Genomic DNA, 12,021 nt, shown 5'->3' with positions numbered 1-12,021 from the left:
TCAGTTCCTATTTAAAGAATGAGCCTGCATTAAGATTTAAAGGTCTCCCTTTTAGAAGCTGGGATGTGCATGCTGAGTGTTAATTTCAACCAGAGGCAAAATATTTTTCTTTTCAAAATGAAGAATAATCAACACATTAGACTAATGGAATTACTTTACATAATTTTAGATAATGTAAATAGTTTATTTACATTATTTGATTTGTAAGAGAAGCACTTAGGGAAAAGACCCTTAGGAAAAAATAAATACTGCCAATTGTTAGCTGATTAAAAACAATAGCAAGTTCTACATTCCAGAAGTATTTTATTTTCCTAAAGTTCCCCTTTGAAAAAAATGCTTGTTTTAGCTTTTCAAAAAGAGGTCACATTTTGACTAGTCTGCTGTGACCACATTTTGACTAGTCTGCTGTGAACAAACACCTTTAAACTGTCAATACTTTTATTACATTCACACTACCAGGACAGCTGTTACTGGATTTCTTAAAAATCTTTTTAATTTTTTATATATGCAAACTTTACTATAGCAAAGAAATATTTTGTGTGACTCAAAAAGAAAACCTGTTTCAGACTGCTTTGGAGATTTTAATATACATCAGTGAAGGCAAAGAGGACAGCGTGGATGTCTCCTCTCTCATCTGTGCTTTTCTGGGTTCAGTCTCCTCTAGGCTGCAGTGGGGCCCTGAGCACCACAGCAGGGCTCCCAGAATAACCCTAAATATTCTTAGCTACAAGGCGGATGTGGCTTCCTAGCTTTGCAGAACTTCTGGAAATATTTTCTTCCTCTTAATATCAACCATTTCCTCTTACATACATCTCTTCCTCTTGCCTCAAATAGACTTTTATAGCTACTGCATCTCACGTTATGTACCTGAAATGCCAAATTAGGCTCCAATGTCGCAATGAATTATTCCTATCACTTCCATGTTCCAGACTCGGGAATTCAGATTGCTGTAGCTCCAAAATTATCAAATATATTTTATGAGTAACACTCAGTTAATTTTGATTACCTTACACCAAACCTGGGATACTGAAAAGCCTATCTTCAATCTAGAAAAGTGTAATAAGTGTACAATTTACAAGAGAACTCAATCTGATGTTGGGCAGGAGCTTGCTCTCATACCTCCCTGTTATTAAATGCTTCATTCATTGAAAAGAACTTTTCATTTATGTTGCCCTCCTATTCTCTTAACAAGTCCCCCATCTCCCATAGAAATACAAAATCCCCATTTAATTACATCCCTAGCCCTAAAAGCTCCTTGCTGCTTTGTAGGAATAAAACATTCCTGGACAATAAGTAGGAATATCATTACAAAATAAGAATAACGGCAGGAGTAAAACTTCCTTCATGAAGAAAACTAGAACTTCACTTAGAATTTTAAAGACTTCATTAACAAAATTATCTCTGGATATTTACAAATATTAAATTAAGATCAAGACTTTAAACAGTTTGTCACAGAGATGAGCACATCAAAGCATTTCCAAAAGGAAGAACCTGAAATTTGCACAGGTGTCAGAGAGTAGAATTGAGAAGAAATACAGGCTAATGAAGTGCAATGCCTGAAGAAAGGGCTAGAACAGGTTTTCATTTACATTATCATCCTCTGGCCTAGTGGGATTAAAAATGAGGCTGAATTCACTTCATAAGATTAGATGTTTTATTACACAGAAATACAGATTTCTATAAAAGCTCATTTTCCCTGTTTAATCTCTTCTTTATAACTGAAAGATCGCTGCTTTTATTTCAAAATTATTTGCCTCACCAGGCAACAGAGGAGAAAATACTACATACATTCTCTTTAACCTGCTAAAAAGGTGCTGTAGTCTTGGCACAATTCCCGGGCCAGCTCCAGCTGCTTTCTGTAGGCCGTGCACCTATGCAGCTGCAGATATACCCACATGGGTAGTTGCTCTCAAGCGCCATCCTCTCTAGAGCAACCAGCAGCCTATAACTTATAATGGCCTACATATGCATACATATGTATATCCTAATGTTCTGTAGCTAAGCAGAAAGGTAAATCAAGGAAATCTTCAGATACATTGTTGGCCACAGAGCAGCATAAACCAATTAGACATCAAATAGACATATAAAGATGTATCCCGGAGGAGATCCTTATCCTCTACAAACTGCAACACAGCCCCTGGTCTCCTGCCTTCACCAGACAAATCAGACAGCCCCAGAGGTAAGGGAGAGGAAAAATAACTGTCTTCCTGTGAGTAATTTCATGTAAATAATCTCTGTAAAAATCCATAGTGAATTAATCAACCTTTTTTCACCTGTAACCTAAGGATGAAAAAGCAATTAAGTACGTTCATGGTGCAATATGTTCATGCTTCAGGCAGGAGCTGCAGCAAAGAGAGTACTCACTGCAGAATGCAGAAAGATAAAACACTGTAGCTCTACCTCTCACCACCAGCAAAGGCAGGTGTATGAAGTCCAACACAAAATGTCTATTTATTGTTCATAGTAAAGAATTTTTTAGAAGGGAGCAGAGTTAACAACAAAAGAACCCAACTTGAAAACACCATAGCTGGGTAGTCATCCTTATACATCCTCCATGAGCTCAGAAACAAATGTGGAGAAGCTATTAGTACAGTATATGATAGCTCCCTTAAGTTGTGAAATTAATATTTTTTGTACCCAGAACGATTTACAATTAATGTCTGTTTTTATCTTGTGTGACACATGCTGAGTTTGTGGTCTGCTTGCTAATTCTTTTGGAGCAGCAAAGTTTGAACTCCACAAGGAAAGAATTATATCAACTGTGAGTGCTGGAATTAATCCCCCTAACTCACCAGAATCTAGTCTCAGTCCTGTTTCAGGGTATTCATTGCTTTGTTAGTCACTAACACAACCTGAATTTTAAACGGCCTTGTTGGGAGAATATTGGATGATGTTTTAGATGTTTATTCAGTTGAGTGTAAAGCTTTCCAAAATACATTTTCTGATGCGTGACTATTTGAAAACCCTGCTTTTAAGATTAAAAGCTAAATCAAAAAAACAATACATTTAATTTAGCACAGCCCATTCGGGGATGCTACTAGAGATGCATGTTAAAATGCTCATTTCTAGATGCTGATTGTACTTATGTCTGACTGCCATAGCGAGTGGATTGCTCTCAGGGAAAGTGCCATGATCAGACTGCAAGCTCCCTTCAACAAAGGCTCAGGAGCTGCAAACCCCCAGGTACCAGGTAGGAAACCTGCAGGTGCTGAGGGAACCTTTAGCCACATGTCCTGTTTTGCAGACTCAGTACCACCACAGCAATTTCCTTGCTGTATTGGATTTATCAGTCTGTGGGCCAGGAAGGAACATCCCTGTACCCCTGGAGACAAGTCTTCATGGACCAAATATTTCTTCAGGCCCTGGAACCTCAGCGCAGAGGAGCAGAGGTAATGGTGCTTGCTTTCTAAATCCATTTAATGTGTGAAAAGAAATATAGTACAGGAGAATGGTGGTCCCTTTGACACACGTGGGAATTCATCATCATATAGTCAAAGTGTGGCATCCGTGCAGCCACTTCTCCGCTGCTATCTCCCATCATGAAGGTTTCACAGAGACTCATAGTTCTTTTCAAGGGCATTTAGATCAGAAAGATGCCCCTGAACTCATCTTCCCTTCAGCGGAACACAGACAGGACTCCCAATTACTGTAAAGTATTTTTTTGTTTGTTTGCTTTTTTGTTTTAAACATTAATGCTTGGTAAAGCATAAAACAAACAGAAACACTATCAGAAGCAAAAATACGATCGCAGACCAGCTTTGTTGCCAGTTGGAAATTACGTGATAAGCTGCCTGCAAGCTCATTACCACCCAGCTTCCAAAATAAATTGGATATTTTCAAAACCAGAAAGATGAATAATCAAGGAAATTCTATAATGTCATTCACCCAGGAAATAACATTATAAAATAATCTTTGCTGCTGTTGCAGATTGACTTTAGACACGGAATTTATTAACCATTGATAAATGTCAATCATTTTCTTCTCCCCAGAGATAGCAAACTGCATTGTGCTAACAACCCTATGCCCCTTAGCTGGCTCACTAACACTGTACTTAATGTTTCGGATGAAAAGAATAATAGGATTCAAAATAGAGTATTGCTCCTAAGCCTTAATAAAAGGGAAGCCACAAAGTACAAACCTGGGTAATTACTTCCACTCAGAAGAAAATTACTCAGGCAATTCCCCACTTTAAAGCATTCCTGGGGGGTGGAGGGGTGGGGAAAAAAAAGCATTGTGGCTTGTTTTTATTTTTGGGTTGTTTTGTGAGTACATTACTGAACAAATAATCATTGCAAACAAGAAAATAGGACCCATGCACTCTTTAAAACTGTCTGCAATGGACTCACTCTGCTTTCAACTGTATTTTACTGTATTACTGCCAGAGCCACACGTGGGAGGTGTCTCGTGGCACTTCACAAGCAAGCCAGGGCCATCTTCAGCTGCATAACTCTGGCACCTGATATCTTCAAGGGCAAGTTCGTCTCTTTGGCCACTTTGCTCTTTCGCCAGCCTCCTCTGCCCTGCATAGCAAGATGAATCAGATGCCCCACTAGATGTATCTTACAATGCTAGAAAGCTACCACCAAAATGGTTGAGATCACTGTTTGCCTGTCTAGGAAATCCTCAGCTAGCCTGGAGCCTCTAAAACAGCTCTGACTCTAACCACCTCTTGAATGCCTCTATGGACCTTGTGCTTAAGACTCTGGGATCTCCAAAAGACCTTCTTGTTTTGGGTAGCTGGTTCAATCTACAGCTGCCATAAGACAGGCAAGAATTGCTGAATGGTTTGGGATCAAAAGCTCCCCAAACTGTTTATAGCATGAGCAGCTACTGCTGAGAATCTGAGTGATAGCGCCCACATATTTACAGTTTACTGAAGAAATAGATCCTCTCAGCAAACTGGAGCCTGCAAGAACTTTGCAGAACATGTCAAGTTCCACTGATGGAGACAGGTCACATACAGATGAAGTAAGTGACAAAGCAAATAGCTGCAAAATGTATGTGAGGGCCCCATACACCCACATCTGAAATGTCACCCTGCATATGAAGTAGTTTATAATTTCCCATAATGCCCAAGGAAGTCAAAATGCATAGAAACGTGATTTATTTTAAAACACAACAACCAAAGGAGCTCTCACAGAAGGGAAAATGTTCAGATTTTTAAGCAAATCTGCTCAAGTATTTGTGCTATTTTCAGGACCTTATGTGTGCACAGTGGAAAATTAAATCATTTCCAAAGTTACTTTGCATGGCACCATATGCAAACCAGAACAGTTCAGATGGCTTAACACAATCTGCTCTATCATGTTCTGTGTTAGCTTTTGTCTCTACTATTAATTTGACAGGCTGGCATATGAACGTCACCCTTGATCTCAGAATTCATTCAATTCCTACCTACTACTATTTGTCCTCCTACTATAGTTTCTTTCACCATCACACTGCCAACATGCAAATACACTCAACAGTTGAGGATAAAAAACTTTTAAGTTACTGGAGAAGTAGATGGAGGAAATGGCAAATGGTGGTTCACACTCAGAGCTTGTCTTTGAAATCAGTGGAAGTTTTGCCATTGACTTCCATGGGACCAAAGCAATCTCCTTGCAGCTACATCAGATCCTATTTCTGTACATGGTGAGAGGACACCAGTCCATTCCTGCTAACTTCTTGTTTGTACTCTCCAAAACAAAGGCATGTGCTCCATGTAGGTACATTGCAGCTAGGAAGTCTATGTTACTAGTGATTTAATACTGACATTTTCTCAGGCCCAGTATTTAGTAATCAGTTGCCAGGTATTCCTCCTCTGTGTATTATCACACCGTTTTACAGTACCATTATTTTTACATACAAAGTTCTCAAATGTCTACCAATGTAACACAGGGCTTGCCAAAATTTTTTGCTACACCTACTTCAGCAACAACTTTGAGCGTACCAGTTCAGTAAGACAAGGAGCATTTGCATGTGAATAGTGCTGCGCTCCCAGACACAGGCTTCACTTGTCAACTGCTGGCTGAAAGAACAGTCCTTTTTGCAGTTGCATATGTGCTGAAGGCTGAAACTATTTTTAATCGTCAGTGCTGCTGCATTTTAGAGCATCAAACACATAATAGCAAATCCCAGACACAAAAGCAATGATTTTTCAGCTGACCACCCATACTATCACAATAATTTTCAGTGCATGTGGGGGCTCAAGAAGGAGGGCATCAGCTGCAGATTTATATGAGGAAAGGGCAGAGTGTTCCGTCCACCCATCGGCACTACCCAGGGGAGCAGATCAGCTTCCATAGCTTGTAACCCAGTTCCAGCTGTACAGGCCCATCCTCCCCATTCAGATCAGGGCTGGTGCCAAAAAACCTTTTGGACCCAATACAGAGCCAGCCCAGCTGCAATCTCCTAATATGTCTGTATAACCCCTCCAAAGTTTTTCCTACAAAGGGATCCAAGCCAGTGAACGTTAACATATCTGCATTCTCAAAATCTTCTGCAAGCAAGATTTATTTCACAGTTACAGAGGAGGAAACAACAGTACAGAAAGAAATTAAACATCTTGCTCATCAATGCACAGTGCCAGTCTCGAAGGCAAGAACACAACCCATACCACAGCTCTCAGCCTTGCGCCTTAATCACCAGAACTTACTCAGTTCTAGGCAGTTAGGGATGAACTGCAAAGGTGATATAGCATGATCCAAACAAAAAATGCCCTAAAACTCAACACACCAAAAATATAATGCCGACAGATCATGAAATAACCAGTGAGGCACAGAGTGAGGGTGCAACAGACCCCAAGAAAATAAAGCCTTTGCACTACTTCATTTGAATTTGGGCTGAAGTAGTTTTGAAGCCTCTGTCCATCATATTTGAAAAGTCATGGCAGTAAGGCAAAGACTCTGGTAACTGGAAAAAGGGAAACATCACTCCCATTTCTAAAAAGGGTAGAAATGAAGACCAGTGAGCCTCACGTCTGTGCCTGGGAAGATCATGGAACAGATCATCCTGGAAGCAATGTTAAGGCACATGCAAGACCAGGAGGTATCTGAGACAGCCAGCATGGTTTCACCAAGGGCAAATCATGTCTGACCAATTTGGTGTCCTATGATGGAGTGACCCTTAGGGGTCAGTCCTTCGACCAGTGCTGATTAATATATTTATCCATGACATAGACAGTGGGATTGAGCGCACTCTCAGCAAGTTTGCCAACACCAAGCTGGGTGGTACAGTTGATACACCAGAAGGAAGGGATGCCATCCAAAGGAATGTTAAAGCTTCCTCATTCGCATAGAAAAAGTCAATGCACAATTGACTCAGATCATGCAATCACTTCTCAGCCTGCGCAGAAACTTATCATCACCAGCAAAGTCTGTTGAAGTAAGTAAATACCTGGTAGCATTACAGTGCTCTGTGGCTGCCAGGCAGTTCCATGGATTAACTCATGGGAGCAGCACTTCAGAAAGCAGCATCTTCCTAAGAAGGAAATGTTTAGACTGAGGTGGTTCTGTGGCTAAGGCACTGTGCAATGAATTAGGAAACATACAGCCTTTACTTGTTTCTGCCCCAGATTTCCCTGTGACTTTAAGAGACCCAAATGAATTCAAAATATAATTACCTGTTTCTGTCAAAAATAACATCTCATTTACTGTAACTGTAAAACAAAAAAAGGAACTGGAGTAATGTTTAATTTGCTTTTCCCCTGTACATGTATGGAAGTGTTTTCATTTTTCCCTGTGGCTTTGCAGTTATCCTGAATCAGTGCCAACAGCTGCCCTTGCATGTATATTATACATGTATGTGACTGACACATCCACAGGAAAAAGATCTCAAGTCACCAACTTGAGGAAAATAATGGAAAAAAAATTGCATGAGAATTTGAAAGAATTGTTTTTTGTTTGTTTGTTTGATTGATTGATTGTGAGAAATACACAAAATTAGTCAGAGACTGACTAGGATGGAATTATTTTAATTACTTTAAATTCTCAATTTCTTCTATTGCACTAAGTAGTCAATTATTTTCTCCCCTCTTTTTTAGATGTTACCTCATAATCTCACATCTCCTTAAATAGGACTTTTATGAAAGCATCAAAGAAAATACAGACACTGTCGTTCTGAAACACTCACAGCCAGAAACTGGGAGGCACTTTCCACAGAAGATCTACACTACGCTCTTGCCCTGTGTAAGACTTCTTCTTGTGTTTTTGCTCATTGTATGCCTTTCACATATCATCAAGCTGACAAACAGAACAATGCCTGATGCAGGATGTACAGTATGAAGCAGCATGACAAGAACAGCGCCAGCAAAACCAGCAGAATTACATTCTCAGAAGAGCCATTTCCCTTTGTCGCATTCCTAGATCAGTCTTCATGTAACTGAAACACGCAATCCAGGCACTATTATAGAAAGGAAGGATGCTTCAGTAAATATGACTCTGATCTGGAAATCAGAAGCCTTCATGTCCATCATTGACTTACTGTATGAGAATGGATTTTGCCACAAACTCATTTGGGATTATGCTTCCCACACTATGTGGCAAAACAGAGCTTTCCTATCATCTCCCATCAGCATTCACCGCCGTCCTACCCTCACTGCAAAACCAGCTCTCATGCCAGCCCATGTAGTCCAACTTCCTCACTACTCTTGAGTTTAGGAGCTGGAAAGTTAAGATGTCCCATTATCCCAAGTTATGAATCACTGTATCCTTGAGAGATGAGCGCCCTGCAGTTAGTTTTCTATTGACTCCATCAACTAGGCAATAAAATTCAGTAATTTCAATTTTTTTTTCAAAGGTGCAAAGAAAAAATGAGAAAACATTATTGACATGAAACACATGCAAAAAATCCTCCTCCAGTGCTAAAGCAACTGTCTTACATCTCTGGCTCTCCTCAGTTAAGTGAGAACTACTACTATTGAGGGGAAAAAAGGGTTTCTTTGTTAAGGTGCCAGTGCTCTCAGCTCAGACGTCAAACATCTCTTGCGTGCTTAGTAGTGCTTCCTTCTCACCTGTGACTGCAACAGCAGTGCACACCCTGATTCTGCACACAGCCTGCCTGCCTTAATTCCAGCACATGGATTTACATATCGCTTGCTAATTAGCACATTTGCTGCTTCAAATTGCTTGTTCTGGTGCAGGCTTCCAAAGACAACAGATAAAATGTATGCATCATATAAAAAATATTAAGCGTAAAATCATCCATATTAGAATATCAGATTCTCCACTATTACTTCTCTGTAAGGGTGTCATAAAACCCATCAATCACCTGGTGAAACTGGAAAGTGGATACCTTAGGTGACAACATCCCCTTTCTAAGTTGTGGCTGTATAGATTCTCTCTTGGGAGCCCTTCACATGTGCATTGAAGCCCAGCAGCTTAACATGTGGCAGCCCACCAAGGCTGAGGAATGGTAGCCATGTGAATGTGTGATTTTGGCCTGTGGTGAAGATGAAAGAGAGTTAAAGTTACATTTAGAAATGGCAGCATTTACCAGAGGCTGCAGACTCTCATACAATTCCCAGAGCTCAGGTGATGCATGGTGAACTGTAAACTAATCTTGAATCTGAAACTTTATCCATTTACATTGCCATGATAATACCCTGCTGTCCAAAATCCCCCAGAATCAATGCAACTCCCTCTCTATGTTATGGGCCTTATGTTTCTTGCTATATCCACATTATTTACTTTGATTAATGATCACTTTGTGTACTATCAGCTGAGCAAGCAAAGTGTGACTTCAAACATCTGAAATAAGAGCAGGGAGATATTAAAGCTTATAGCACAATCAAATGGCCTTGCAGTTCCCTAACCCCTCCTTTCCAGCTCTTGTAAAACCAGCTTTAACTACAGGATATGTTTCCTGAAAATCTTCCAAAGACCCTTGCTTACTAATGTAATAAACAATAGTATTTAGAGTTCCACTGGGTTAAGAATATTCTTCCCTAGCTTTTAAATTTCCTCAGGACTACAAAGATAGCAGCAGTGGAGAAGTCAGCCAAACTGCGCATACATTTTACCGAACAGACTACCACAGATAAATCATCACGCACTGCTTGGAAAGTTTCAAAAGAAAATGAAGGGCTAAATTTTCCCACAGTAACCATAAGAAATGGCCTAAAATAAATAAAAAGGTAGGAAATTCCAGCATTGCCTACACATGCTTAGTTTAAGTCAGAAACATAGGGGGTTTCAATGATTCATATAACCTGCATGGGCTTGGGGATTACATGGCTGAGAGTCATAAACAGTTGAACTAAATTAAATACTCTTAGTGAGCTTGTCTTCCCTTTCTAGTTTATTCCTGTGCAATACACAATTATTCTTCCCTTCCTCCTCCCCCAAAATATAAAGTAGCAGAATGCATCTTTCTGTAAAAGATTTCTAATCAGAAAGTTTGCTCACAAAAATAATGATGCTTTTAAGAATATTTCTCCCCACAACCACCAGATCACATAAATGCAATTAATACATGTCAAACAGATCAGCAATCAGGTCTTTTAACAAATGAAAAATAAATAAATCGTGTAATGAAATTTTTGCCTTCAGTGAGAACCAGGATTAGACTTGCAGTTTAGACTTGTGAGCTATCACCTTCACTATAAACACACCAGATGACTTGTACTGCACTTAAATTTGTCCAGTGAAGCTTTCTCATGGTTTGGAGTTTTAGGCAAGTTCCCCAACTATTTCACACACACAAAAAAAAAAATAATAAAAAAAATTGTGGATATAAGAGGTTAGTTGTTTTGCTAACAAAGGAAAAAGAGGTGTAAAGTGGAATTCAAGCTTTTTAAACCTTTATCAAGAAAATATACCAGTATCATACTTCAGTTCTTAGCAGCTTACTGCCTTCTGTTATTAGCAGCATGTGAAGTGCCAAAGTGCCAAGGTAAAGCAAAGAGGAAAAAAAAAAAAAAAAAAAAAAAAAGACGTTTTAGTTGAATTTCAAGACCTTCAAAACCCAGAAACATACCTATAAATGCTTCAATATCTGATCTTGTATCTGACCAAGCTGCAGCGATGTGCTATACAGAGCAGATCTGCAGCAGCACTCACTGCTGCCTCTGCTCACCTTTCGTTGGACATTCAGAGCCCTGCAGATAGTCAGGGAAAGGAGGTAGCTAAGAGTTGTCCATAGGCTACTGCAGGTGCAGACACAGGTAAACAACGGACTACCTGGTTCATGTGCATCACTCAGTTGCTGAAGAGCCCAGAGTCTCACAGGAGAAAAAAATCAAAACAAAAGAAAAACAAAACCCAAACAACTTGGCATTTCAGAGATGGAATTCAGCTCTTAAGATGTCAGGATGATTTGTGAAATTCTATGACAATACAGAGCCTAATTATTTGTTCAAAACCACTAAACCTGCACTATGGATTTGCAGAAGTCTAGTGCACATGTACAGAGTGAGCTGAAAATAACAGTTTGGACAAAAATAAACCTACAAGAAAAACTGTCAGAGTACATGGGATCAAAAATCTCAGTCTTTAGAAACCAAGCATTTTGTTAAGGTGAGAAACTCCCAACATTCTGTTTTAAGCTTAAAGAAAAACAAATCCCAGAATACTTGAGAAATAAATACCATCCTGTGATTCACAAGGGAACGATTCCCATTTTTCCCCCTATAATTGACAAAGGGGAAAATATTTAGAATATTTTCTTCCAAAATAGTGCTCACTTGGTTATATAGATCAGAGTTCTGCCTACGGAAGTTATAATGAAACTGAAGAACTATTTCAGTACAATCTCAAATCCAATACATTATGTGAATATTTTAAATAGATGTTATGCATCAAACTGTATTCTCAATAATATTTTAGTACAGTATTTATTTCATTTTAACACTATATAATATATATTATACATAAAATTATATGCAATTTATATTTATTTTAACACTACTTAGAAAAATGTATTGACTTGTTATATATCAAAATTGCAATTTAAAGTCAGTATATGAGAAATATATTGTCCCATCCTGAGGCAGAGCTCTGGTCCTTGGAAGCAGGACGCGCACTGCTGCCTTCACTTCTACACCTT

General features: G+C 39.2%; 1 protein-coding gene across 24 annotated transcripts in view; it reads right to left on the bottom strand.

Annotated features, from left to right (window-relative positions):
- Positions 1 to 12,021, bottom strand: part of HTR2C (5-hydroxytryptamine receptor 2C) — a 286,890-nt gene that overhangs the window by 91,370 nt on the left and 183,499 nt on the right. For 2 of the 24 annotated variants that reach the window (XM_068696854.1, XM_068696862.1), the window contains one exon: positions 9,271 to 9,417. The exons of the other annotated variants lie outside the window; for them this stretch is intronic. The gene's annotated coding sequence lies outside the window, so the exon portion shown is untranslated. The remainder of the gene's footprint in view (positions 1 to 9,270; positions 9,418 to 12,021) is intronic. 24 annotated transcript variants of the gene reach the window in all.

The sequence above is a fragment of the Anas acuta genome, chromosome 13, assembly GCF_963932015.1.
Source record: "Anas acuta chromosome 13, bAnaAcu1.1, whole genome shotgun sequence".
NCBI classification, from domain to species: Eukaryota; Metazoa; Chordata; class Aves; order Anseriformes; family Anatidae; genus Anas; species Anas acuta.
Note: the sequence above shows the minus strand (reverse complement) of the source record. Positions and strands in the feature narration are given on the sequence as shown.